Source organism: Choloepus didactylus, chromosome 5 (assembly GCF_015220235.1).
Source record: "Choloepus didactylus isolate mChoDid1 chromosome 5, mChoDid1.pri, whole genome shotgun sequence".
Classification (NCBI taxonomy): Eukaryota; Metazoa; Chordata; class Mammalia; order Pilosa; family Megalonychidae; genus Choloepus; species Choloepus didactylus.
In genome coordinates, this window is record NC_051311.1 from 78,895,382 (window position 1) to 78,919,345 (window position 23,964).

At 36.7% G+C, this 23,964-nt stretch overlaps 1 long non-coding RNA gene across 1 annotated transcript; it reads right to left on the reverse strand.

Moving 5' to 3' along the window:
• Nucleotides 1–2,394: 2,394 nt before the first annotated feature.
• On the reverse strand, nt 2,395–20,390 carry LOC119534935. The gene is made up of 3 exons (XR_005217134.1): nt 20,203–20,390; nt 15,790–15,845; nt 2,395–2,836 (listed from the first exon to the last, which is right to left on the reverse strand). It is a non-coding gene; the product is annotated as an uncharacterized LOC119534935 (long non-coding RNA).
• Between the last annotated feature and the right edge of the window lie 3,574 nt (nt 20,391–23,964).

The following is a 23,964-nucleotide window of genomic DNA, read 5'->3' on the forward strand; positions in this document are numbered from 1 at the left end:
ATCTGTCATATCATGTGTACCAACCATGCCTAAACATCCTGCTTCCTAATAATTCTGTCATTTTCAGAACTTCCAAAACCAAATGCAGACATTCTGTGTTTCCAACTCTATCTTCCCTAGGATCCAAAGCTCTGACAAGAATGTATGGAGTGTGCCAAATATCAGCCCAGCTACCCAGTGCACTTTGCAAACGCCTCTGAGTAGTGGCTCTCAGCAGCCAGCAAGGTGGGCCTGAGTGGGAGTGAGGCCCACAGCCCTGTGTGAGGGAAGGAAACAAGGGGCTCCACCAAGGAGCCAGCCTGCAAACAAATGTTTATTTCAAATGTGGAATGAAAGATGCTTTGCACTGCACCTATTTTTCTCCTTTATCCCTGCTTTTTGCGTGTGTTTGCCAAAATCATACTCAAGTTTGTGAGAAGCAGTGCTTGCAGATGGAAGCGGTTTAGTAAATGGGATGGAGGTGGGGTACATGAGAGTTGAATAACCACATTAGGGGCTGTGTCTTTGTGTTCTGCTATCCCAATTTGCAGCTTTAACCAACTTTGATTTATGGGGCCATGGGGGTCCTGTTTGGCTGACTCCTGTTCCTTTCAGAACTTTTAATCTTTATTTTTGAACGTCACAATTCTAAATGATTTTTGCAGAGTTAGCACCAGATAAATGATTCCTAGGATGAGGCCACTTACACTTGTGGTTGATGGCACATTAAGCAATAATGCTGATAACGCGCAGCGATCAGTACCTATAGCATTTTCAGTCTGACCCCAAAATGAGGTTAATGCAGAAGACAAATAGGAGAGAAGCACATGCTCCATTTTTTCATCAGGCTGCTACATAAATAACAGATAAACATCCTCCTGTTCACACCACATCAGAGCTGAGGGAAATGCTGCAAACTTCAAGCCATCAACGACTGAAAATTGCTGTTGTCAGATCAATTTTTTACAGCAGACTGGCCTGTTGGCTGATCATTTTTTAATAGCAGGGGAAGATTTGGAACTTGGGTTGGGACTACACGAGTGATTTCCAAATGACATTTCAAATGTAAAAATTCAGTCTGCCTGCATCCCTCCACCGTTACCCCCAACTTTCCCCCTCACATCCATACACATGCACGCATGCACCATCAACTTCCATTGAGGTTTCTTCATTACTACGAAAAAGCCCAGGGAGTCTTGGGGATTTTGCAAAGCATCTTTCCTCCTTTATCCCCAGACCCTCACTGATACCTCTACAAATGGTTTTTGGAATTTTATTCCCCGACAGGACGTAGTATTTGAGTTTTTTAAATTGTAGAGGCAATGGATTCCAACTTCATCCTTTTTGACCTCTTGGGCCGTGAACTCACCTAATGTGTCCCTATTGCAGGTGCTAAAACACTGAGTGACTTTTTGGGTGAACAGTCACAAACCGTCATGGGCAATTGTAATAGAATTGGTGTGAAAACTGACAGGAGTTTGTCCACTACCTCCCTTTTTTTTTCTTAACCCAAACACAAACAAACCTCTGTAGATTTTTTTTGAATGTCCGAGTTACACCTTTCCCTTCAAATGATAAAAGAGTTAAGAGTGAAATTTGCTTTCTAAACTTTTGTGAATGTTCCACTGTTTTCCTACCATACTTCAGGAGCATAGATAGGGAACACATTAACTGATTCCTTTGATGCCTTAATGATCAAATGCAGGAGGAAATCTCTGTATGGATTTCATTCTTGTTTATTACTCAATTCTCTCTTTGGTATCATCTGAACTTGGGTTATATTAACACCAGACTTTTCAGTAAAAATGAAAGCATGAGATTATTTTTATTTCAAGATGTAGAACCATTATACCCAGCAAAAAACTTTGCCCACAGAAATTTGTCACTGGAATATCAGAGAATTTATAAAACAACAACATTATACAATGAAAAAAATGTATTCATTATAGGAATGGTGTCTTTCAATTCAGCATCCAAACCTATTTGGGTCTGGGACAAGTACTTTACTGACAATGTGTACTTACCTCCGAATCATAACAAGCCAGATCAGAAGCATATGACATAAAAGCAAAGCCATATTGTCATAATGCAGCATTTCCCTTTTCTCCTTCTGGAATGTACTAATATCTAGTAAAAATTGGAGTTACTCAAAAGTTAGCCCACAGCCTAGTGACTACATTCATTCAAAATAAATTTTGCAGAAAATTCCTCTTGCTATTTTTAAATAACTGCATTTCACCCACACAGGAAAGTGTTTTTGTTTATTTTGTTTTTGTTTTTATTTTTATTTCCTGTATCATATGACTCAAATACAGCTTCATTTTCAGTCATTAGCTCATGATGCTGACTGGTGCCTTTAGGCATTTCAGGGATAAAAATAAAATGACCAAGTTATTTTGTTCGGAAAAGCAGCTTCTGCACATGTACTGTATTTTTTTCTCAATAAATATTTCATAACTCTTTTTAGCACACAGCCTTATCCTTTAGTGCATATGGGAAGCAGCTGAATCTAAACCAAGAGGTTTTACTAGAGCTCTGGGTCCACCCTTCAGGGCCAAAATCCAGTTTTCTAAAGTATCTCAAATACAGAGACATGCATGACAACTCCTTAATGTCAGAAATAAAATCACCAAACAACTGTTTATTTAAAAGAAAAAGCAACACTTTTTAAGTTACTATATATTTAAGACTAAATAAACTGCATTTCAGGAAAAGGGCCGAAATATGTCTATTTTGCAGGCTGGAGAATATCTCTTAATTTCCATCCTTTTAAGCCATGTTTCCAAGTTACTGTGAAAGTCCATCCATCTAGCAGAAAAGTCCATAATCCTTGCTTGCCTCTCCAGCTTGAGCCAATCTAGGAGGGTAGTGGTGATGTAGAGAAGAAGGAAGAGAGAATAAGAATCAAAGCTCCAATAATGGGCAAAGGTAACAAATATGCCTCTTGGAAGCCATACTGATCTTGAGGGAAGAAAATCAAGGGTCTAAGAACCACAGTCTTAGATGTGATTCCAAGTCTCCAGCCATTTGTATTCTTGAGTTCCCCAAACCTGAAGTTTCTCTTCTTTCTCCAGCAGGTTTAGAAGGACAATAGTCTCTTGGGCCTTTGCTGGTTTCTGCTCTACCCCTGGTTTATTTTGAATCTCAATTTCTGCTCCTCTCTCTGGCAGTCACATCCTGGATGGCACTGACCACACCTGCACGAGTGAGGAAAGGACGGTGACTGTAACCTCCTTGATTATTCTTCTCTATAGACAATCAGGGTTTTTCAGCTTGGAGTCTCCCCAAGAAAACTGAGACTGTCTCTGGGGCCTGGGCCAAATAATATTTAAAAGTCAGCAGCATGTAGTGTCACACTTAAAACTATACATCTCTCATTAGGAGATCCTTGGAACTAACATCTCTGAAAAACCATCGTCAGTCTCCCACTACATCCATTTCTACTTCCTCTACATCCATTTCCTTTTTTTTCAACTCACCACTCAAAAGCTAACAGTCTTATTTCCACCCATCGGCTCTACTAGCACCTCTTTAAAAAAGCTCCAATGACCTTCAGCAATCATATTAACTACAGATTTTTGTTTTGCACTCCTCATCATCCTCAGCCTTTTTATAGATTATATCATCTGTTTAACAACCTCTTGGAAGTTTTCTCTCCCCTGGGATTGTATGACAATGCAATTTTCTGGTTTTCTTCCCATTTCTCTATTTTTTTTTTTTTTTTTTTTTTTCCTTTTTACCGTTTCTCTCACTGGCCCTACTTCTGTTTATGCCTGGAAGGTAGGAATACTCCAAGTATCTGTCCTTCCTTTCCTCTGATCATAATCCATATCTTCTTGCTCAGTCATTTCATCCACTTTCACAGTTTCAAGGACAACCTTTATACTGATGACTGTAACTACCACTTTTATGCCAATGAGAATCAAATTGTCCTGGGCTCCTGTTCTCTCCCTCAGCTCCTGACTTAGAATTCTAACCAAAGGTTCTACTAACACCTGTAACAGATCTTATATTCTTCCCCAATTTACACACAATATTTTATTCAAGTTTCACATGCAGGACAGGTGGCATAACCTTTCCTACAGCTCTTACCCGGCCTGGACTGCTCCAGTCCTGCCAGATGACCCTGCTGCAATCACACTGTGCACTTTTCCTTCACACTTTCTATGTTTCTTCCTTGCCGAACATTTAGGCCCATATGTTTAAATTCTAATTTTATTCATGGTCTAAATTAAATGTGACCTTATTCTGCAAGCTTTCACGATTTCCTATGACTGTATTCAATTTCCACCCAGTACAACCCCTTGTTTCTATCATTTATAGCCTCACCAAAATTTGCTTTATATTATAGTTTATTGTGCACATGGCTATCTCTTTCCCTAAATGGAAAATTTCTTTGATGGCAGAAATTGTATCTTATTCTCCTTTATATCTCCAAAATTGTCTATCACAGAGTAGGGTGGCATGTGTGTTAATAAAATATTGCGTTTTCCATATGCCATCTAAACCTGTTCTTTTAGTTTTGTGGGGCCTAAATGAGTATCTGTGATTACTAGAAAGCTGAAAACTCAACTGATCCACAAGATAAATTGGGGGAGTGGGGAGTGTTGGGGAGAGTAGTTATTATTTATCAGTGAATTTTCTGATATTTTGAACTTTTCATATTCTGCTAACAGTGGAACTTAAGTGTTTTATTTTATGTTTTATGTTTGAACCCTTCAGAAGGAGGATGTGAGTAAAGCACTATGAAATCTCTCCTGGCTACAGGAAAAGGCCCAGCTATTATAGAATGATCTGTAAGGGCCATTTGAAACATTTAACCAATGTGTCTGCAAAATTTCTGGGTAAATACTTTACCCTGTTAGCTCAAGACAGATGCAGCTCTTGGGAAGGTTAGTGCTACCTTTTCATGTGGAAATATGTGACAGAGAAGGGAACCTGCAAAGAGAGGACATAGAAGTTTCTCCTCACAAGATAAACAAATTACCCAAATTTCAAGGCAGATGTGGATGGCTTATTCTGACCCAGCTGGATTACAGAGGGACTGTATAACAAGCCACTGAAGAGATGGGGTGGTAGATTAAATAATGTACCCCAACAAAAAGCATGCTCTTAATCTTAGTCTGCTTTCCTGTGGTTATGAACTCATTTTAAATAGGAGCTTTTGAAGATGTTAGTATTAATAAATGTATGGTCAAGTTGAATCAGGGTGGGTATTAATCCATATTACAAAAGGTCTTATAAAATGAGTGAGCAATCAGTGAACAGAAACCAGAAAAAGACAGAGAAGCTAGAAAATATAGTAGCCAGAAATCAGAGAAAGCCACAGGAGGAGACCAAAGATACTGCCATGTGACAGAGGCAAAGATGCAAGTCTATAAACCCCAAGGAGTACAGCAAGCTCATTCCTGAATGCCACAGACTCCAAGAGAAAGCATGGCTTTGCCAACACCTTGATTGGGACTTCTGGCCTCTACCACTGTGAGACAATGAAGTTTTATTGTTTAAACCAACCCATCATACGAAATTTGTAGTAGCAGCTCTGGCAAACCAAGACAAATGGGATGGATAATCATGGACTGTTATAATCCAAAGTGGCTCCCAAAGGATCCACCAGTGTTATTGCACAAAATTTGCCTCATATACAATAAGAGTCATGGTTTTGGTTTTTTTTCTTCCCCCTTTGGATACATGTTGATATAACTATCATTCAATCTTACAAATTGATAGTTGTAATTCTTGCCCAAATAAGTGTTCAGTACTAACCAAATAATACTATTCTTGTAGAAACAAGGGTTTAGTTAATAATAGCTTGTTTTTATTGAGCACTTACAATGGGCCAGATACTTCATCTGCATTTTTGTTTATTTTCACAACAGCTCAGCAATGTAAGTATAATTATCTCCCATTTTATTTCTGAGGATTCTGAGGTTTACAGAGCAAGAAATTGGTCAAGGTCAAACTTGAATTCAAGTCTCTCTGACTCCAGAGCTTGATCTACTTCTATTATATTTTGCTGCCTCCCTGTCATTAAAATGCATCAAGGTACTAAAGGATATTTTCAAACTAAGATTTGAATTATATTACTGCCATTTTAAGTTCTCCAATTCTTATGAACTTAAAGTTGCAGTATGTTTCAAAGAGGTTTAGAAAAAATAATGGGATGGAAATCGTCAGTTTGTCCCATGATCAACTGGGACAACTGCCTTACTGTTCTACTATATGCTTCTTGGACTTTCTAAGCTCCAATGTTGAGTACAATGGACTCCATTCTGATCCAACCTATGAAGCCAGGAAACAATGGCCTAGTTATTTATTTATTTGGTATCATTATTTTTATGGAGAAATGGAGATGTTATTCTTATGGTTATCCCTGTGCTAATCTTACCTTTAATTGACATTGACAGTAGTAATGGGTTTTGTCCCTGTCTGTTTATCTGCGACAGGCCCCAAATCAGTGAAAGCCAAATCTTACTGACTTTAGGCGTTTCACCCACAGAAACGTTTAAAAGAATGTGCTATTTCTTGACCTGGTCTCCACCACTTACCCAGGAGTCTTTAAAACTACCAAAATGCCATTTGTCTAATGCATCACCACCAAGTGTGACCAGTGTTTCTAATAGTCCCATCTTCCTGGGTCTCCAGGTCTTGTTACTACCTCACTTGCACTGTACTCATCCTGGGGATCTTGCCATCCCTTCCCTGGAATGTGATCCCCTTTTCAAGATCTCTTGTGAGCATCTAAGATGCCCTGATTCCTGATCACATTCCTACCTGAAAATTTAGAATTGACACCCTTGAGTACTTTTTTGTAGGTGAACTAACTTGACTTACCACACTTCAGACACCCCAGTATTGAAACTGCCCAAACTGGGTTTGAGTTTGCCTGATGTCACATGGACTAGCGATACTGGAAGGCAGGAAATTGGTCTCTCCTACTCAAGTACTATTACATTGAGTTTTTACTGTCAATAACACCACTAGGTTTTCTGAGCCAGATTCTCTCTCTTCTCATTCCTTATATACTAGATCATAAGTTACCTTGCTGATATAAACTAACATATATGATAGATCAACGATTTTTATTTATTTAAAATTGTTTTGTGATATATTTTCATCACTATCAGTATTTATGTTATTATTCCCCTTATAGCAAACTTGCATGAAAATTTTTTAAGTGCAACTTGGATTTTGCAACTTCTGAACTGACCCATAATCAACTGGACAAGAATTTGAAAACAAACAGGTAAATTAAGCTCAATACTGATTCTAAATTCCACAAACTCCTCCTCATTTTTTTCCCTTTCAACTTGGCTAATTAAATAAGTCCATAAATGTTATACAATAACTTAGTAATCTTGAATAAAAATGGTTACTTTAGACATATAACACTGCAGCGATTATAAACTTTTGTTTGGAAGCATAGAAAATAGTCTTAGAAATAAAAAAGCATAGAAGGCAGGAAAAACAATTATCAACAATTGAATGCATTGATTAATGTTTCTAAATTAAGAAGGGATAAGAGAGTTCCCAACAGTATTTACCTGAAGGAAAATTATAATATTTGAATTCTTTGAAAGAATGACTTCAGTTAGACTTCTAGATTTCAAACTAAATTTCAGAAAGAACCAAGAACAAAATAAATAAATGCCCAGAAGAGAAGATTCTCTTAAAATAGCCCAGACTTCTCAAAACGTATGATATTCGAGAGAGGATTTCAACATACCTAGAACATGTTATGCAAGCAGCAAACCTTGCTCCCATCCCTCCTTCATACTTCCTGACCCATACTCAACTGTGTGCATGTGTGTGCTAGGGGGCAAGGGTGTTCCCTGATACCCTAGTATGTGGACAGCCTTCCTTTAGTTGCTTGGATTTGTTTTGTCTTGCTTAGCCCTAGAAATCCAATTTCCATATTAATACTAGACAGTTTACACTGGTGATAAACTCTCCTTCAAGGAATAAGCAGAATTTATTAGAGACCCGATTCTACTGAACACAGATCAACAACCACAAAATGACATAAATTTTAAGGAAATGTTGCAAATAGAAAGAGATGACTTCATTAAAGAAAATCCAAAGTATTCATTTTACAGGAATTTAGCTCTCTATAATTCTTTTATTTCTTTCACAAATTGGATAATTAATGTGAGTTAGTCAAAATCCTTTATGGTTACAATCTCTGTGATTCTTGAATATTATAACTCTATGGGCTCATTTCTCATTTTCCTCCATACCTCATTTAAGGCTTGAAGTCAGTGGGAATTACTCCAGGCAAGATGAATTAGAGACTATCTGCCTAATCACTTAAGGCAGACTGTCAATTTTTAGAATTATTAAGTACATCTACACAGTCATATAAAAATGTGGGTTTTCATAAAAATCCACACTTTTATATTTCTGATATAGATGAGAAAGCTCTCTTTTTAAAACTTAAATAAAACCTCATAGGATTGTAGAATTTTGAAACCGTAAGAGTCTTACAGATTATTTATTTCTTATTTATTATATATATATATGATTATTTTATATATACATGTGTGTGTGTATATATATAAATATATATATATATAATATCTATTGGGAAGCTATATGGACCAAGAATGGAACCTCTTTGTCAAATTATTTAAACTTTCTGGGCCTCAGTTTCTTCATCTGTCGAGTGAGAAGGGTGAGCAAGATGAAGTCTCATGCAGCTCCTGGCTGCAATATTCCACAGTTCTGGGCTGGTAACTTGTCAAAAGTTACCTAGTTAATTAATGCCAAAGCCACATACAGTTGAGAAGCAAGAATTCCTCGATTCCTGCTCTTGTGTCCTTTTACATTAAGTTTCTAAATTTACAAAAAAAAAAAAAAGTACTTTTTAATTTCTAAAAATGCTTCTCCATGTCTACGAAAGGTCACTTCTAGCTCTGCAATGCAGCTTGGATAGTTACACACGAGCCTTATTAATTAAGTAGCAAAATATTACATATAACATCTCTAAATTCAAAACCTAAACTAATACCAGGTTAATCTAGGTACTAACCATGTTTTCCTTATTTTTTACAAATGCCATACCATTTGCATATCACTTTTTTTTTTTTTAACATATCCCTTTTATATCCCAACCCTTTGAGTACAACCTGAGTAGGGTTTGAGACTCATAGTTGTTTCAGGGTGACTCAGAGCCAAGGTCAGGTGAATCAACATATCCAAACCCTACTCACATTTCCAGAAAGATGACAGGGAACATAAAATGAGAAACAACCCTGAAAGAGGAAACTCTCTTAAATGCAACCTGAAGCATGCACTGTCCAACAAGCCTTGTGGAGAGTGGTGGGCCCCATTCTTTCTGGGTGCATAGATAAGATCACCAGGTTGTTTGCAGCACCAGCCTCCCAGATCTGGAGCCAGCTCCTTGTCAGCCATAAGTTACCAGAATGAGGTACCCCTGATGCCAACAGCTAATGGACTGACAAGTATGGGGACGGGATCAGCAGCCAAATTCCCCAAACTTTTAGGATGAGTCCTCAAAACAGTGTCATCCTATCCCACATACATAATCCTTAGACTTGGGATAGAGGTCAATTTGGTACCTATACTTGGAGCAGTAGAGCATAGTGGTTAGAGTCTGGCCTCTGTAGGTGGACAACCTCAGCTCAGATTCTGAATCTGTCACTTCCTAGTTGTATGTCCTTGGAGGCAAGTCTGTAATCTCTTAGAGCATTCAATTCTGCATTTGCAAAATTGTGATATTAAAAATCACCCCACAAAGTTATTGTGAGGATTAAGGGATTTAGTGTTTGCAGGCTGTTTAGAACAGGACTTGCTAGCTTTTATTTTTAATGTTTTCTGTGTTGAATATTTTTCCACGGTTCCAGTTTCCAAGCCTAGAAATCATGCTGTCATCCTGAAACCCTCTCACATCTAAAAATTTAACATGTTTTCATAGTTCCACCTCAACAATATCTTGTTAATGCCACCCTGTCTTTACACTCCAGCTGTCTTATGTAGTTCTTACTGTCTGTACTACCCCATTGGAGTTTATTATATACTATCCAACATTGAATTGTGTTTCTTTCTTTCCTGCTTTATTAGTCTCTCATGGAGGTCTTTTCTTAATTTTCTTTGCATTCTTTAAATAAAACACTACATTAATGATGCAAGGCATGCAATAGTAAATAATCAATAAATAATGATTTACTAAATTCCATTTCTGTTATTTATTTATTCAACATAACTTTATTTAGTACCCTTTGCAGACAAAAGTATGCAAACTGGAACTACAAACACTATAATGGAATTACACGTGAAGAATTATATCGGCACAAAGAAAGTTACAATCAACTTTACTTGGGAGATCCAAAGAAAGCATTATGAAGTATATTCTCCAACAGAATATTGAAGGATGAATAGGAGTTTTTCAGACTCATGAGGAATAATGGGGTAAACAAAGAATGGAAAAATATGTTTATTGGCTAAGAGCTGTGAAATAGCGCTGCAAGAGTTCAGAGTATATAAAAAGCAATGGAAGGAATGACGCTGGATAGATAATGATAATAACAATTAACATCAATTGAGAGCTTCCTAAGTTTCCTAAATTCTAAGCAGTTTATGTGCATTATTTCCTATCCTCACCATGTCCCTAGAGCATATATACTATTAATCCAACTTTACAGATAAAGAAAATGAAGCTGGGGGGTTAAAAGGGCTAACAAGAAGTAGAGGTAGGACTGGAATTCCATCCACCACATCTGCATTAGTTCTGTTATCCAGCCCTACATCATGGGGCACATTGTAAATCTTGCAGGCTGGTGAGCTTAATATTGTGGACGGTGGAGTACTATTAAGATGTTTAAATTTGGGGAGTGGCATGATCAGATTACTGTTTGAGGATCATCTCTGTACTGGTCAATTTAACCTTCCTGCTGTATTATACTATTTTTTGAGAGCTCAACTTATTTCCTCCTTAATTACATAAACATAATGACTTCTAATTCAGCATTACGAACCTCATTATTTCATGCAACAAGTTTCTATGGAGCTTCTCTTTTGTGTTTGGCACTGTGCTAGGTGCTAGTGCTTCAAAGCTAGCATTGATTCTTCCTCAAAAATTCTTAGTCATTGAGAAAATAAACATAGAAGTATGGGATAACTGTAATGATGACAAGGAGCTCAGACATTTGCTTGTGAAGACAAAGAAAGTTTTGTGAGTTTTGTTTTTCTTTTTGTTTTCGTGAGAAAATACTTGAAGTAATAAGACTTGCATTCAGGGTTGAGCAAGGAACAGTCCATGCAGAAGGAAATGTACTTGCAAAGGCATGGAAAATGAGTGAGCATGGCATGTTTAGGTAACTGAAAAGACTACAGAGTTGCTGGGGTATAAAATTTGAGGAGAGCAGAGAGAAATGAAGCAAAGCTAGCAGACAAGAGCTTAAAGGACATTGTCAGCCACGTTAAAGAGCTTAGATTTTATCCTATAGGTAACTGGAAGCCATTTAAGAATTTGTATCAGGGGAGAACTCTAGACACATAATAGATAGATGACTCTAAACTGACAAAAATAAGTATTTCAGCTCATATTAACACAGGACACATGTTTAGATACCAATAAGGAAAAGATCAGCAAACCAATAGAAAAAATGGACAAAGTATGTGAACCAACAGTTCACTGAAATGAAGGTACTAATTCTTTATACAATAAGAAAAGATACTGAACCTTACTCCTAATAAGAGAAATGCAAGTTAAAACAACACAGCAATGCTGCTTTCACATATCAGAGAAACAACCAAAAAAATTTGATAACATGCTATGTTATGTAGCCTGTTATTACTCTAATATGACTTCGCAATAGTCCTTTACTACTGAGAATGGGAGGTTGAAAAACAAATGATCAACCCCTTTAAGGCCTTTTCAGTAGAAGCTTATCTAATATCCAGGTTCAGGGTCTAGGCAAAAATTTATTGAGACAGAAAATACCTGAGAGAAGCAAGGTTCACAGGGATGAGCTACTGAACTTACTGGATTTGAGAACGGCCTATAGGATATTCAGTGAAAAATATTTCATATGTCTATACATTTATATCTACTGTACACACACACACAGACACATATCTGAGACTAAGACTAAGTCTGGATTGTAGATGTAAAATTGGGAGTCATGTATCTACAGATGATAATTAAAGCCAAAATCAAAGGCATGGTGGAGGTTGCCAAGAGTGTGCAAGGTGAGAGAAGATGGGCAAGTCAAGAGTATTGGAGGATACAAACTCTTAAGGAATATACACAGGAAATTTTATCCCTACCCATAAAGACACTAAGTTTTAGATGCTGAATGTATAGGAAAAGAAGCAAGGGCAAGTGGTGTCACTAATACCGTGGGAGAAGAATCTAAAAAAACAGAAATGGTTAATGAATCAAAGGCTACAGACAATTATAGCTAAAATAATTTCTTTGGTTCCTAAAATTGCTATGATGCTCTCTCTTGAGAGGCAGCACAGTATAGTGATTACAACATGCCCTCCTATACCAGTTTGACTGACTACTTGCCTTCATCCCCCTTTAGAGTATAAAGGGAAGGAGCCAGGGAGGCTTGCTCATCATTGTATCTCTCAATGGCATGGTTTTGGAGATGGTCATAAAAATACTATATGTGATAATCTATAAACACCAGAATGAATGGCTTTAAAGAGAGAAATTTTTTTATTACACTTATATTTGTCATATTATTCAAAGAAATTTATTGTTTTAATTAGTCCCTGAAAATTTATAACACCAGGCTGCAAATATCAGCCTACCTATTTACTTGGGAACATAGAAGGACCAGAATGTAGTAGGGCTCAGTAAATACACATTGAATTGATGAGTGAAAAGAGATGCCATGTAAGGTAAGTACCAAAGAGTGTAGATCAGGTTAGATTTGCAGAGCAGGCAATCCCTGGTGATGTTGGCAAGAGCAGTTCCATGTAGTGATTGGACAAAAACAAGGAGTAGGAGGCTAAAGATGACCATAATTTCTTTGAACACTTGTCTTATGCAAGGTAGGGTCTAGGCCTCCTTCTCTTGAGTCTGAATAGACTCTGTGACTACTCAACTAATAGAATACCTCAGAAGTGGTGCTGTGCTAGTTTCCAGGCTCGGACCTAAAAAGACTGTCTCTTGAACAGTCTTGAGCTTCCTATTGCTGGGACTATTCACACTTGGAATACAATCACATGCTGGGAGGAAGCCCAGGCAGACCTGTGGAGTGTCTTGCTGAGGGAGGAACAAGGCTTATGACCAACAGCCCTGCCTGAGCTCCAAGCCAACGGCAAGCATCAACTTGCCAGCTATGGGAATGTGCTGCTTTGGAAATGGATCCTCTACCCCACTCAGGTTGACCTAGTTGGCTCTGAGTAGAGCAGAGGCAAGTCATCCCCACCAAGTTTTGCCGAAAGTGCAGATTGGCAAGCAAGGCATATTGGTCAAGGTTCTCCAGAACAACAGAATTGACATTTACATTTATATATGTAAATATTAAGATATATATTATAGAAATTAGCTCACATGACTGTGGAGATTGAACCTCACTTGTAGGACAGGCTGCAAGTTGGGAACTTGATGATGACATTGAATTCCCCAGGAGAAGCTGGCTGGATGAAGTAGAGATAGAAAGTCTTTTTGACTGCTGAAATCCTCAGTTCTCAAGGCCTCCAACTGACTAGAGGAGATTTCTCTCACTGCTAAAGGCAATCTCTTTTGTTGACTGTAGATGTGCTCATCCATAGATGCAGTCATCTGACTAATCATTTAAATCCATGAAATACCTTACAGTAACAATAAGGTCAGTGTTTGCTGGCCCAAACAACTGGATACCATAATCTAACCAAGCTGGCACATGAAATTAACTATCTCACAAGGTAAGTGATTGTTGCTGTTTTAAGCCACTAAGTTTCAGAATGGTTTGTGAAATCATAATAGAACTGTCAGAATGAAAAATAGGAAGGTGGAGATAGAAGGGATATAGAAGTGTAGCTATGAAGGGAAGGTGAGAAGGGGGCAATATCTTCAAATGAATGAAAGTAAGAACATTTTTTATATGAAAGACTTATGTATAAAAGAACCAGTGGAGAAGGAAATGAATAATTTTAAGTAGAAGAGAGAAAGAAAGAGAGAATAACCAATGGAGCAAGATATCGAAAGGATAGCTAATGACAGTTATTATGAAAAAAGAGAAAATTGTCCTATGTTTCAGACAGGCAAATTAGCTTTAGATTCTAGATTTCAACTCAAGTGATCCAACATTTATTTACTGGCTGCTTTGTTCTTGCTGCTTTGCTAAGGCTTGCATATACAAAGAATAAGATATCATCCTTGACTTCAAGTTACTTCCAATCTTCTACAATAGAATCCCAGAGAAAAAAATGGAGACCTGTGCTCTAATTTTATTCTACCACAATCTAGTCAAGCCTAGGATTGACTTATTTAAATATTATTGGGCCTCCTTTTTCCATAAATGCCTCAGAAATTGTAATCTAAATTATAAATATATATGATCATTTTATCTTTATACAGACTATTAAAATTTATTACAGGAACACTGATCAACATGCTGCATAAACACTATGAGAGATATCAAGCTGGAAATAAAAAATAAACATTTTTCAGAAAGCCTGAGAATTCTAACCACAGTAAAATTTCAGCATATATTCTAGCATCCAAAACCTGTAGCAAATTGATACTAACCAGTAGAGACTCTGTTCTCTATGGATAAATGCAAAGGGTTTTCTGATCAGAGCAGTCAACATATATTCTGCAGCTATTTGAAGCTGCTAAGACACAAAACAGCTTCTGCTCACTTCCAGACTTAAACTTGAATGTAGATGTTTTACAGATGAATGCTTATATTTATATGCCTTTGAGTTATTCATTCATTCAACAAGGAAACAAGATGCCATATATTTCCAAATACTATTTACCAATAGTAAATGATAATTGACAAATGAGTAAACTGGAAAAACATCAGATGGAAAATCTTAAGGAGTAATAACATAGAAAAATTCTTAGGAAAATAGGTGCTTAATAATTGTTTATTGGGTGAATGGATATTATTTCCTAATTTAATTTGGAAGGGTATTCACTTAATATTTTTAAAGTTTTATTACCAGGAAATTATTTAGCATTTCATTGCTACAGGTAGGAAAATTTGCACAACTAATTTGAATTTTTTTAATGTTCAACCATTGAGTATAATTTGAATTTGAAATGTTTCAATCACTGCAATATATAGTAAACCCTGTATTTCATTTCTTGTTTTAAGAAAGCTTGGGAAATAGCAGTTTTCATATACCTTTGATGCCTTCACACGATTTATTTACCAATATTAAATCCTCATCCTAAAGTGTAGAAAATAACTGATGTATTTTCAGTCTCCAAAAAGTCTGTCTCAGATCAAAGTCAGGTGGTAAATACCACGATGAGACCTAGTAATAATTTATCTTTATAATTGTAGCTACACTCCTCTTACTCTCTTTCACTTTTTGGGTCACAGTTATATCTACATAATCCAGCAGAGGGTGCTTCCTTTTTAGGGTTGGATTAGAAACGAATATCATCAGCAAAAATTTAACATCTTTTCGTATTTTGTTTGCAGTGGTCAATTAAATCGCATCCCCTTGCAGTTTTATGCATTGTCAGATGTGTCTGAAAGATAATTCATCATCTTCTATAAAGCACCATCATGTTTTACCAACAGTTGCATAACAATATGCACCTGTATCTTTATGTGTACAACTGACATGTTCACTCTTTGTTTTTCTTTTTGACTCGAAGTTATGGTCCCTACTTACAAGTTCCAGGTGTATTCACCGTAAGGAAGTCTTTGTTTAACACAGAATCTTCTACTCTGGAAAATATAAAAGAAGCGCTGCTGACATCCACAAAAACTGTTGTATTCTTTGAAAAAAAAAAAAAAAAAAAATATATATATATATATATACACACACACATATATATATTTAGCTTTCCTTAGGAATTCTCCATAACAAAATGTGATGGCCTTCACAATACCATGAGCCATGCAAAGAGCAGATAGCAGAGTAACTTCTAAAGGACAAAATAGCAAGTTTTAAGCAATAGTGCATTTCCTAAATTCATGGCCCTATACTTTTCTGCTACATGGAAGTAATTTCTGAAATTGTGTCATTTCAAGATGATCCTAGGTTTGTTTGTTTGGTTTTTTGTTTGTTTGTTTTGTTTTGTTTTTTTTCCTAATTGCCTTTTAGCAAGTCACCTAACTGAAGTAGCTGGCCTTGCTCTGGAGATTCTGTTAAGGAATGTAAGTCTCTCACATCGGCTTTGACTCACACTTCTCAGAAGGATGCCACAGGCTCTGCAAAGGGGTAATAGTTTCAGCTCTCAAGGTAGCTTCAAGGGACTTTTTCCTCCCACCATTTCATATATGATAGTGTAGTCAAATTAAATAAATGGAAGATTATATTTCCCTGAATATTTTGCAAGCAACTAGGATTTGCTTATGAATACTTCCTTCCATCCCAGATTTTTACATTAGAAGTTGTACAATTGTATGGAAGACAGCCTTTCTGGAAATACAATTTCATATGAAATCTGTATTCATGAATTCTGAACTAGCCCATACTGGAAGCAAAACCTAATGCTAAGAGAACGAGTTGGTTTGGGTAAGGAAATGTTTTATATGTGTGTATAAGATAGCTGAATACAGCTCCAACTTTAAATCCTGTAGAAAATCCTGTGATTAACTGCAGAACCTCACTTATTGTTCAGGTAACAGATGGATGTGCCACAGTGAAATACTTCCCCTTTTTATTTACAAACAAAAGAGGGGTTTCATGTGGGCAGAAAGTAAAACACTGTGAAAACATTGGTTGCCTTAGCTTAAATTCTTTCTCACTAACACAGACTCTTTATTAGATAAGTCAACAACTTTAAAATCTTTGCATGGTTCGGATTTATAATCCATAATATTTTGTGATTTTCCTTCAAATGGGTTTGTTTCTTCAGAAAGGATTATGCACCTACAGCTTAATGAGGTAATTAACTCGAAAACAAAAGGGTTTTCTTCTGTTTTAGATAAAACTTGCTTTTTAAGACACAAGCAAGTTTTAGGACCATCTGCCTCATCCTGGATGATGATTTTGCTGTCATGAATCTTATATCTTATGTACAACACCAAAAAGAACTGACAAAGCATTAAAAGGACAATTGAGATAATGCATGCCACGTGTTGCTATGTTGCTTTTATAAATATTTTAGGAGGTTTGCCAGTGCGATAGACTTTGATAAATCATAATATTTCTACAAATGAAAATCACCAATGTCTACATTTAATGACAGCTGTGTTAGGTGGACTTCTAAAATATAACCTAATGCCTTAGAAAATGATATAAAATATAACCTAATGCCTTAGAAAATGATATATACCAAGGGTGAAAAATATACTCATTAAAATGAATTTTAGAATCCTTGACCCCCAAAAAAGTGAAATTTTCAAGTGTATTACCTGCATAATCTTTGGTTCACATAAAATTATATTAAAACAAACTCCATTGTCTACATTTACTCTTTCACTGTATAGCATCTTTGCAAGCTCGAAACCCTTTGCCATGTAGGACATGCAACAAGAAGTTAGAGGAACAAAGTATAAGGAACCCAAGAAAAAGTTTCAAAGATTACAAACTGACAGGCTGAAAGATGAGTTTGTCCCACAGACAAGTTTTATTAGCCCATTTTATGTTCACTCACATACTGCCATTTTGATTCTGGTTGCTGCGGTGACTGAATAATGGCCCTCTAATATGTCTACATCCATATCCTTGGAACCTGCAAATTGCTTTATATAGCAAAAGAGAGTTTGTATATATAATTAAATTAAGGATCTTGAGATGGAGCGATTATCCTGGATTATCAGGATGGGCCCAATGTAATCACAAGTGTCCTTAAAACAGGAAGTGAGTAGAACTGAGAGTCAGACAGAAGATGGAAGCAGACGGACAGAAAGAGATTTGAAGATACTACACTGCTGCTTTCTTTCTACACAATCTCTTCCTCTCTACAGCTCCTTCCCCTTCAATGATATGCATGATTAATGCTTGGATTTCCTAGAAATCCTTCCATCAACCATAATATCCCCTTATGTTCTCAATTTCTCCTTTTCACTTGACACCCACATTTTTGTCAGAGCAAATCTACTCTCAATAATTCCACCTCCTCACCTTTTAGTCATCCCTCAACTAAATGCCATGTGACATCCATCTCTACCACCTTACTGAAAAGTTGCCCTCAAAAGATACCCGCACTCTCCTAAACATCAAATCCCATACTCCTCATGCCACTAACATCCCCTGCTGCATTTAAGATGGCTAACCACCTGGTCTTCTTAAAAGTATTTTGTCCCTTTGGGTTCCAGAAGTTTCTTTCCCATGGTTGAGCCTCTTCACTAGATCTTTTTCCCTTAGGATCTACTTTCTTTCATTTTATTTTTCTACTCTGAGTTCAGCCATAGCCCTATTTCTCTACTCCTATCGCTCCCATTGTCATATCCAGATTGATCCTAAACTGATATCAAAAGCCCTGGTCTGTTTTTCATCAATATTTGCAACTACATTTTTGGCATATTTTCCTTAAACTCAGTATTTCCAAAAATGAACCCACTATTTTGCCCTAAAAACCTGTTAGTCTTCCCATATTTCTTATTATTTCCTCTTTTTTATTCTCAAAGCCACTGTCCACACTTAGGTCCTAATTGTCTTTGCCTGACCATTGCAGTAGCTCCTTAATTGGTGGTCCAATTATCAGTCTTTCCTCACCCAAATCCACTCGTCATATTACTGCCAGATTCATATTTTGAAAACTCATAGGTGAGCATATGAGTCTCATTTGTGGAAAAAATGTAGGTAGCCACACCTCCTGCCCCCCATCATACAGGATAAATTAAAAAGTTTGACTCTCATGTTGAATGTCATTTTCAATCTGGCCCTTCTCTAACTCTTCAGTCTGAAAAAAACACACTAGACAAACAAGTTTCTATGAATACACATTGCACATTTACCCTGGCTGATATTTGCTCATCATTTTTTTTTTACTTTTACCTTTGCCTAAATAACTTTCTACTTAGATAAAATTCTCCTCAAACTGAAGGCACAATTGTAATGTCACTTCCTCTGAAATCCTTTTTCTATTTTCTCACAACACTTTTTACATATCTCCATAATAGCATACTGTATTATGTACATATAATAATACTGTTCTATGGCTTCTTATCTACTGACAGTATGTTGTAAGCTGAGTTTCTTGAGGGCACAGATAATTTTTCATTTATCTTGGTATCCTTAGGAACAATCTAAGGCTTGTCTCCTAGAACAGGTGTTAAGAGCATGGACTTATGGAGCTAATTCCCAACTTTTATTGCCAGTGTAACCTCTTATGCCTCAGTTTCTTCATTTGTAAAACCAGGAGGTGAATAATAGAGATAACTGCCTTAATATTTATGAAGCATTTAGAGTACTGCCTGACACATAGCAGAGGCTATAAAGTGCTCAGTAAATAAAATTAAATGAATATTTGCTGAGTTGCACTGTATTTGTATTAAATATTCACACCAAAATTTAAGAAATAATAAGCAACATATCCAATAGCAAAAACATAAATAAAATAGCACACGATTATGAAAAATGGTGAAATTATTCAGAAAGAATAAATGAGTACAAGATGTTTTCACTATGATACAAGAAGAACAGAAATATGAGGGCATTTCTCATCTCGCTCCCCTGATGCTGACTCCAAGCACAGGGTTACCTCCATTAAAAAAAAAAAAAAATACCTCTTTGGTTGAATTAAGTCCATGGGACCATGAAAGCAAAATGAGAAATTATCCTTTTAATTAGCTTCAGCAAGTTTCAATTAAATTATTTTCTGAGGATTAATAATAGTGGAAGAATTTTCTAGGTCTTCCTTTTAAAAGAAACATTTAAGTCTCTTTAAAAATCAAAACCATTACCATGAAAATTTCTTGACCAGAATGGAGAATTCTCTAGATATCTACAATTAAAAAATGATAGAATTAAGGAGTCTAATATTGGTATGATGTTTCTAAATTACTGAGATCATCATATAATTTGCCCAGCAGTCATTCTGTGAGCAAGCTCCTTTTAAAGCCACAATTTAAGCAGGAAATTGAATCTGCAAAAGGAAGAGTCAATGAAGCATTGTCTCACAATACTTACAGATGGATGGATAAATGCATAAATGATAAGAAATCCTCAAATTTGTAGACAAGAAGGGTAGGAGAGGAAGTGCTAGAATGAGAGTCAAGAATGGAGTCTGATCTGGCTCTCTTCTTTACTGGATGTTGGGCCCAAGGCAAGTTACCTAAACCTCTTAAGACCTCAGCTTCTTCATCTCTGCAGTTGGACTGGATAATTTATAGAGTCACTTTTAGCTCTAACCATCTTTGCTTTTATGTATGCACATCTAAGAACTTTAGTGATGATCTAACTCATTTGAAAAATAAATTCAACAGAGATGGTACTTTCCAACTAAAGACACTTCCCCTTTATGGTCTGGGGTATTCTTTTCTTTAGCAGGATATTGAGATTTTTCTGAAAACAAAAGATATCATTAACATTTCATTTTTGACATTCAAAATAAGATTTTTCAGCAAGGCAACATACCGGCAAGCCCAGCCGTTATCTTGAGAAAATTTACTAAATTCTATTAGCCTATCCCTTCAGCTCACGACATCTGTTTCTAGAGCTTGCTGCTCTGTGATATAAGAGAGATGTGATGCACAAGATTGAGGAAACCCAGCCCTTTAGTACCAGGGGATTGAAGGGTTCATGACCTGATACATCTGTTCTCTCTCGGCCACATCAGGAACTGGCAGTTCCAAATTGCTAACTCAGCCTACCTCAGCTATCACCTGCACAGGGAATTTCCAAAATAGAACTGATACTTTACCCAGGACACCTGCCCCAGAGTGCTTGGCTAGAGAATCACGTTTAACCCTATTTGCTGCCACCTTGTCAGGCATGCTCCCTCAAGGCATCCAGAAGCTTCTGGATTCTTTTTATATCTCACAAGAGCAGCTAGGGAGTATTTATGCAAGGTCTGTTTCTCTCTCTGCCCTATTATGCTGTGCCACCTCTTCCCATCTGATGCATCTGCCCTAGGTAGAGTGGGAAATGCCTTGAAAGGTAGTCTCTTGTTGACTCCCAACAGGAAGTGAAGCAAAAGACCTTCAGCTCTCAATGCTCACCACAAGCCATCCGGCCTCGTCACCTTTCTAAGATTTCATGCTGAAAAGGGAAGGTCAGAACGCAAGTGCCTCACCCCTTGCCTCTCTTTCTCCTTCCCTCAGTCTTTAAGCATAGGTGTCCCTCTCTTATCCTTTAAAGGATAGGATTTTCTTTCCTCTTCTGTCTAGTGAGGACTTTACCTTATTGACATCCCCTTCTTCCGGACTCCAGTCTCATGGTTTAGCTTTAATAGTGGTCTGGGTGTAGAGGAAAAAACTAGCTTGCTAGTAGGGAAGCATAGAGTTATTTTTAAAATATTATTTACATTATGCAAACTAGAAAACTTGACTTCCATTTTCCATAAAATTCTAGGATTTGTTATAAAATAGATATTTTGGACATAAAAATAAATAAGAGAAATGAAAGAGGGAGAGTATAAATGAAAGAGAGAGAGTGTATTTTGATTTCTGAAATATATCATACACTTCAAGTTTTTTAAAAAGGTAGAACATGTGGACTAGATGTTTGCATATTCAGTTAAATTTGGTTATTTAGATTATCATAGCCAAAAAGTACTAATTAATTATTTCATAAATTTGGAGAGAATTTGCTAAGAGTACACCACAAAAAGCTTTTCTTATACATTCATCAAATCTTTGAATAACACAAATGTTGTTACTAGTAATAATAGCTAACATTTCTTCAGCCCTTACTCTGAACCAGGTAGTGTAAGAAGCTTCACACAGCTTTTATTTCACCCAATAGTTGGCTCTTGGATGACAGAATAAAAATTAAAATACAATTTGAAAGGTTGGAAAAACAAGCAGAAACTAATAAGATGCATTAGCTTGTGATTTGTCAATCAGTAATTTTGTCAGTCAGTTTGCTACAGCACAATGGATTATAACAAGTGATAAAAGAGGTATTACGTTAAAAATAAAAGAGTTGGAAGGGGCTCTTCTGACCCCTCTCCCCATGTTTGCTCTCATCTGCCTGTTCTCTTACTGGCTCTCCTGAAAGGAAGGAGGGACAGGCTAACCCTGACTGTTCTGAGCCAACTGCTAGGGATGTCCTGGAGAGCCAGGGTGCTCTTTTTAGCTCCTAAGTACTCTCTTTTATTGACTCATACTCATTCTCATTATCACTCTTTCTTTCCAGGCAAACCTGATAATCTGATCTCAACCTGTAGATTTAAATTAGCCGAGGGGAGAAATATGAAAAAATTCTCTGGATTTTAGGCTAAAGATAAATCTTTTTATAAAGCTTGTAGAGGGATTTATTTTTGGTGGCTCAAATATAATATAGCAATACCCTGATTCCCAAATGACAATTGATCCTTCCATATAGTTTCCTGAGGCAGGAACTCTCCACAGAAGAGATGCAAGTGAAGGGCAGGATCTGGCATTCCTAAGCCCCTGGCCCTAAAGCCTTCTTTTTTTTTTTTTTTTTTTTTTTTTTTTTTTTAACGTATTTTTTTAATTGTGAAATTCAACATATATACATAGCATGGTAACTTTCAAAGTACGATTTAACAAGTAGATAGCGAATTTCAGAGAATGCTATGGGTTACAGTTCCAGAGTTTCAGTTATTTCCTTATTATGAAATATAAGATATTTACAGAAAGGTGATAACTTTCAAAGTAAAATTTAACAAGTAGCTATGGAACAAATTTCAAAGAATGTTATGGGTTACAGTTCCACCATTTCAGTTATTTCCTTCTAGCTATTCTAATACTGAAGCATCTAAAAAAAATATTTATATAAAGATTCAGTATTTGTAATCCTTTGTTAAATCTTATCTTGTTTGTTGCTACCCCTTACTCTCATTTAATCACTTTCTTGATCTTCAGGGGTGTCTGGGCAGTGACCACCCTAACAAGTTCATATTGGAAAGGGCTGTCAACATTATGGGGAAGGGGGCTGCATCTGGTTGTTGTTCTTAAAGAGACTGTTGCCTCTGGGTTTTAGGATTTGTCTGGCATAGGAACGCTCTGCTGGATTTAAGTTTCTGAGACATAAAACTTAGGGCATGAAACTTTTATGGAATCTCAGATAGGGGCCTAGTATTTCAGGACCACTGTTGGTTAGGGCTTCGCATACTGTGGCCATTGGGATATCTGGCTGGAACTTGCATAAGAGTAACCTCCATCATAGCCTCTTAACACTATTTGAAATCTCTTAGCCACTGTAACCTTATTTTTTTATCTTTCTTTTCCCCTTTTTGGTCAAGAAGACATTTTCAATCCCTCAATGCCAGGGCCAGGCTCATTCCTGGGAATTGTGTCCCATGTCACCAGGGATAGTCACTCCCCTGGGATCATGTCCCATATAAGAGGGAGGGTAATGGATTCATTTGCAGAGTTGGGCTTAGAGAAAGAAAGGCCACATCTGAGCAACAAAAGAGGTTCTCTCAGGGTGTCTCATAGGCACAATTATAGGAGGACTCAGCCTCTCATTATAACCCCAAGTTTCGCAAGAGTAAGCCTCCAGATCAGTGCTTGACTTATTAAGTAGGGGGTTCCTAAGTTCACATAGAGTATACTCTGTCCAAGATAAACAATGTCTCACATTATCTTCACTTAGTTGTACAATCATCATCATTCTCAATTTTAAACAATTATCATAACACAAGACATCCCAGAGCACTTAGCTGCTAATTATTCATCCCTAGTATTAGTGTAGTGTTGGTAAGATATTCCTATTAAATATAGTTTATAACATGTAATGGGTAATTTTTCCATAAACCACTCT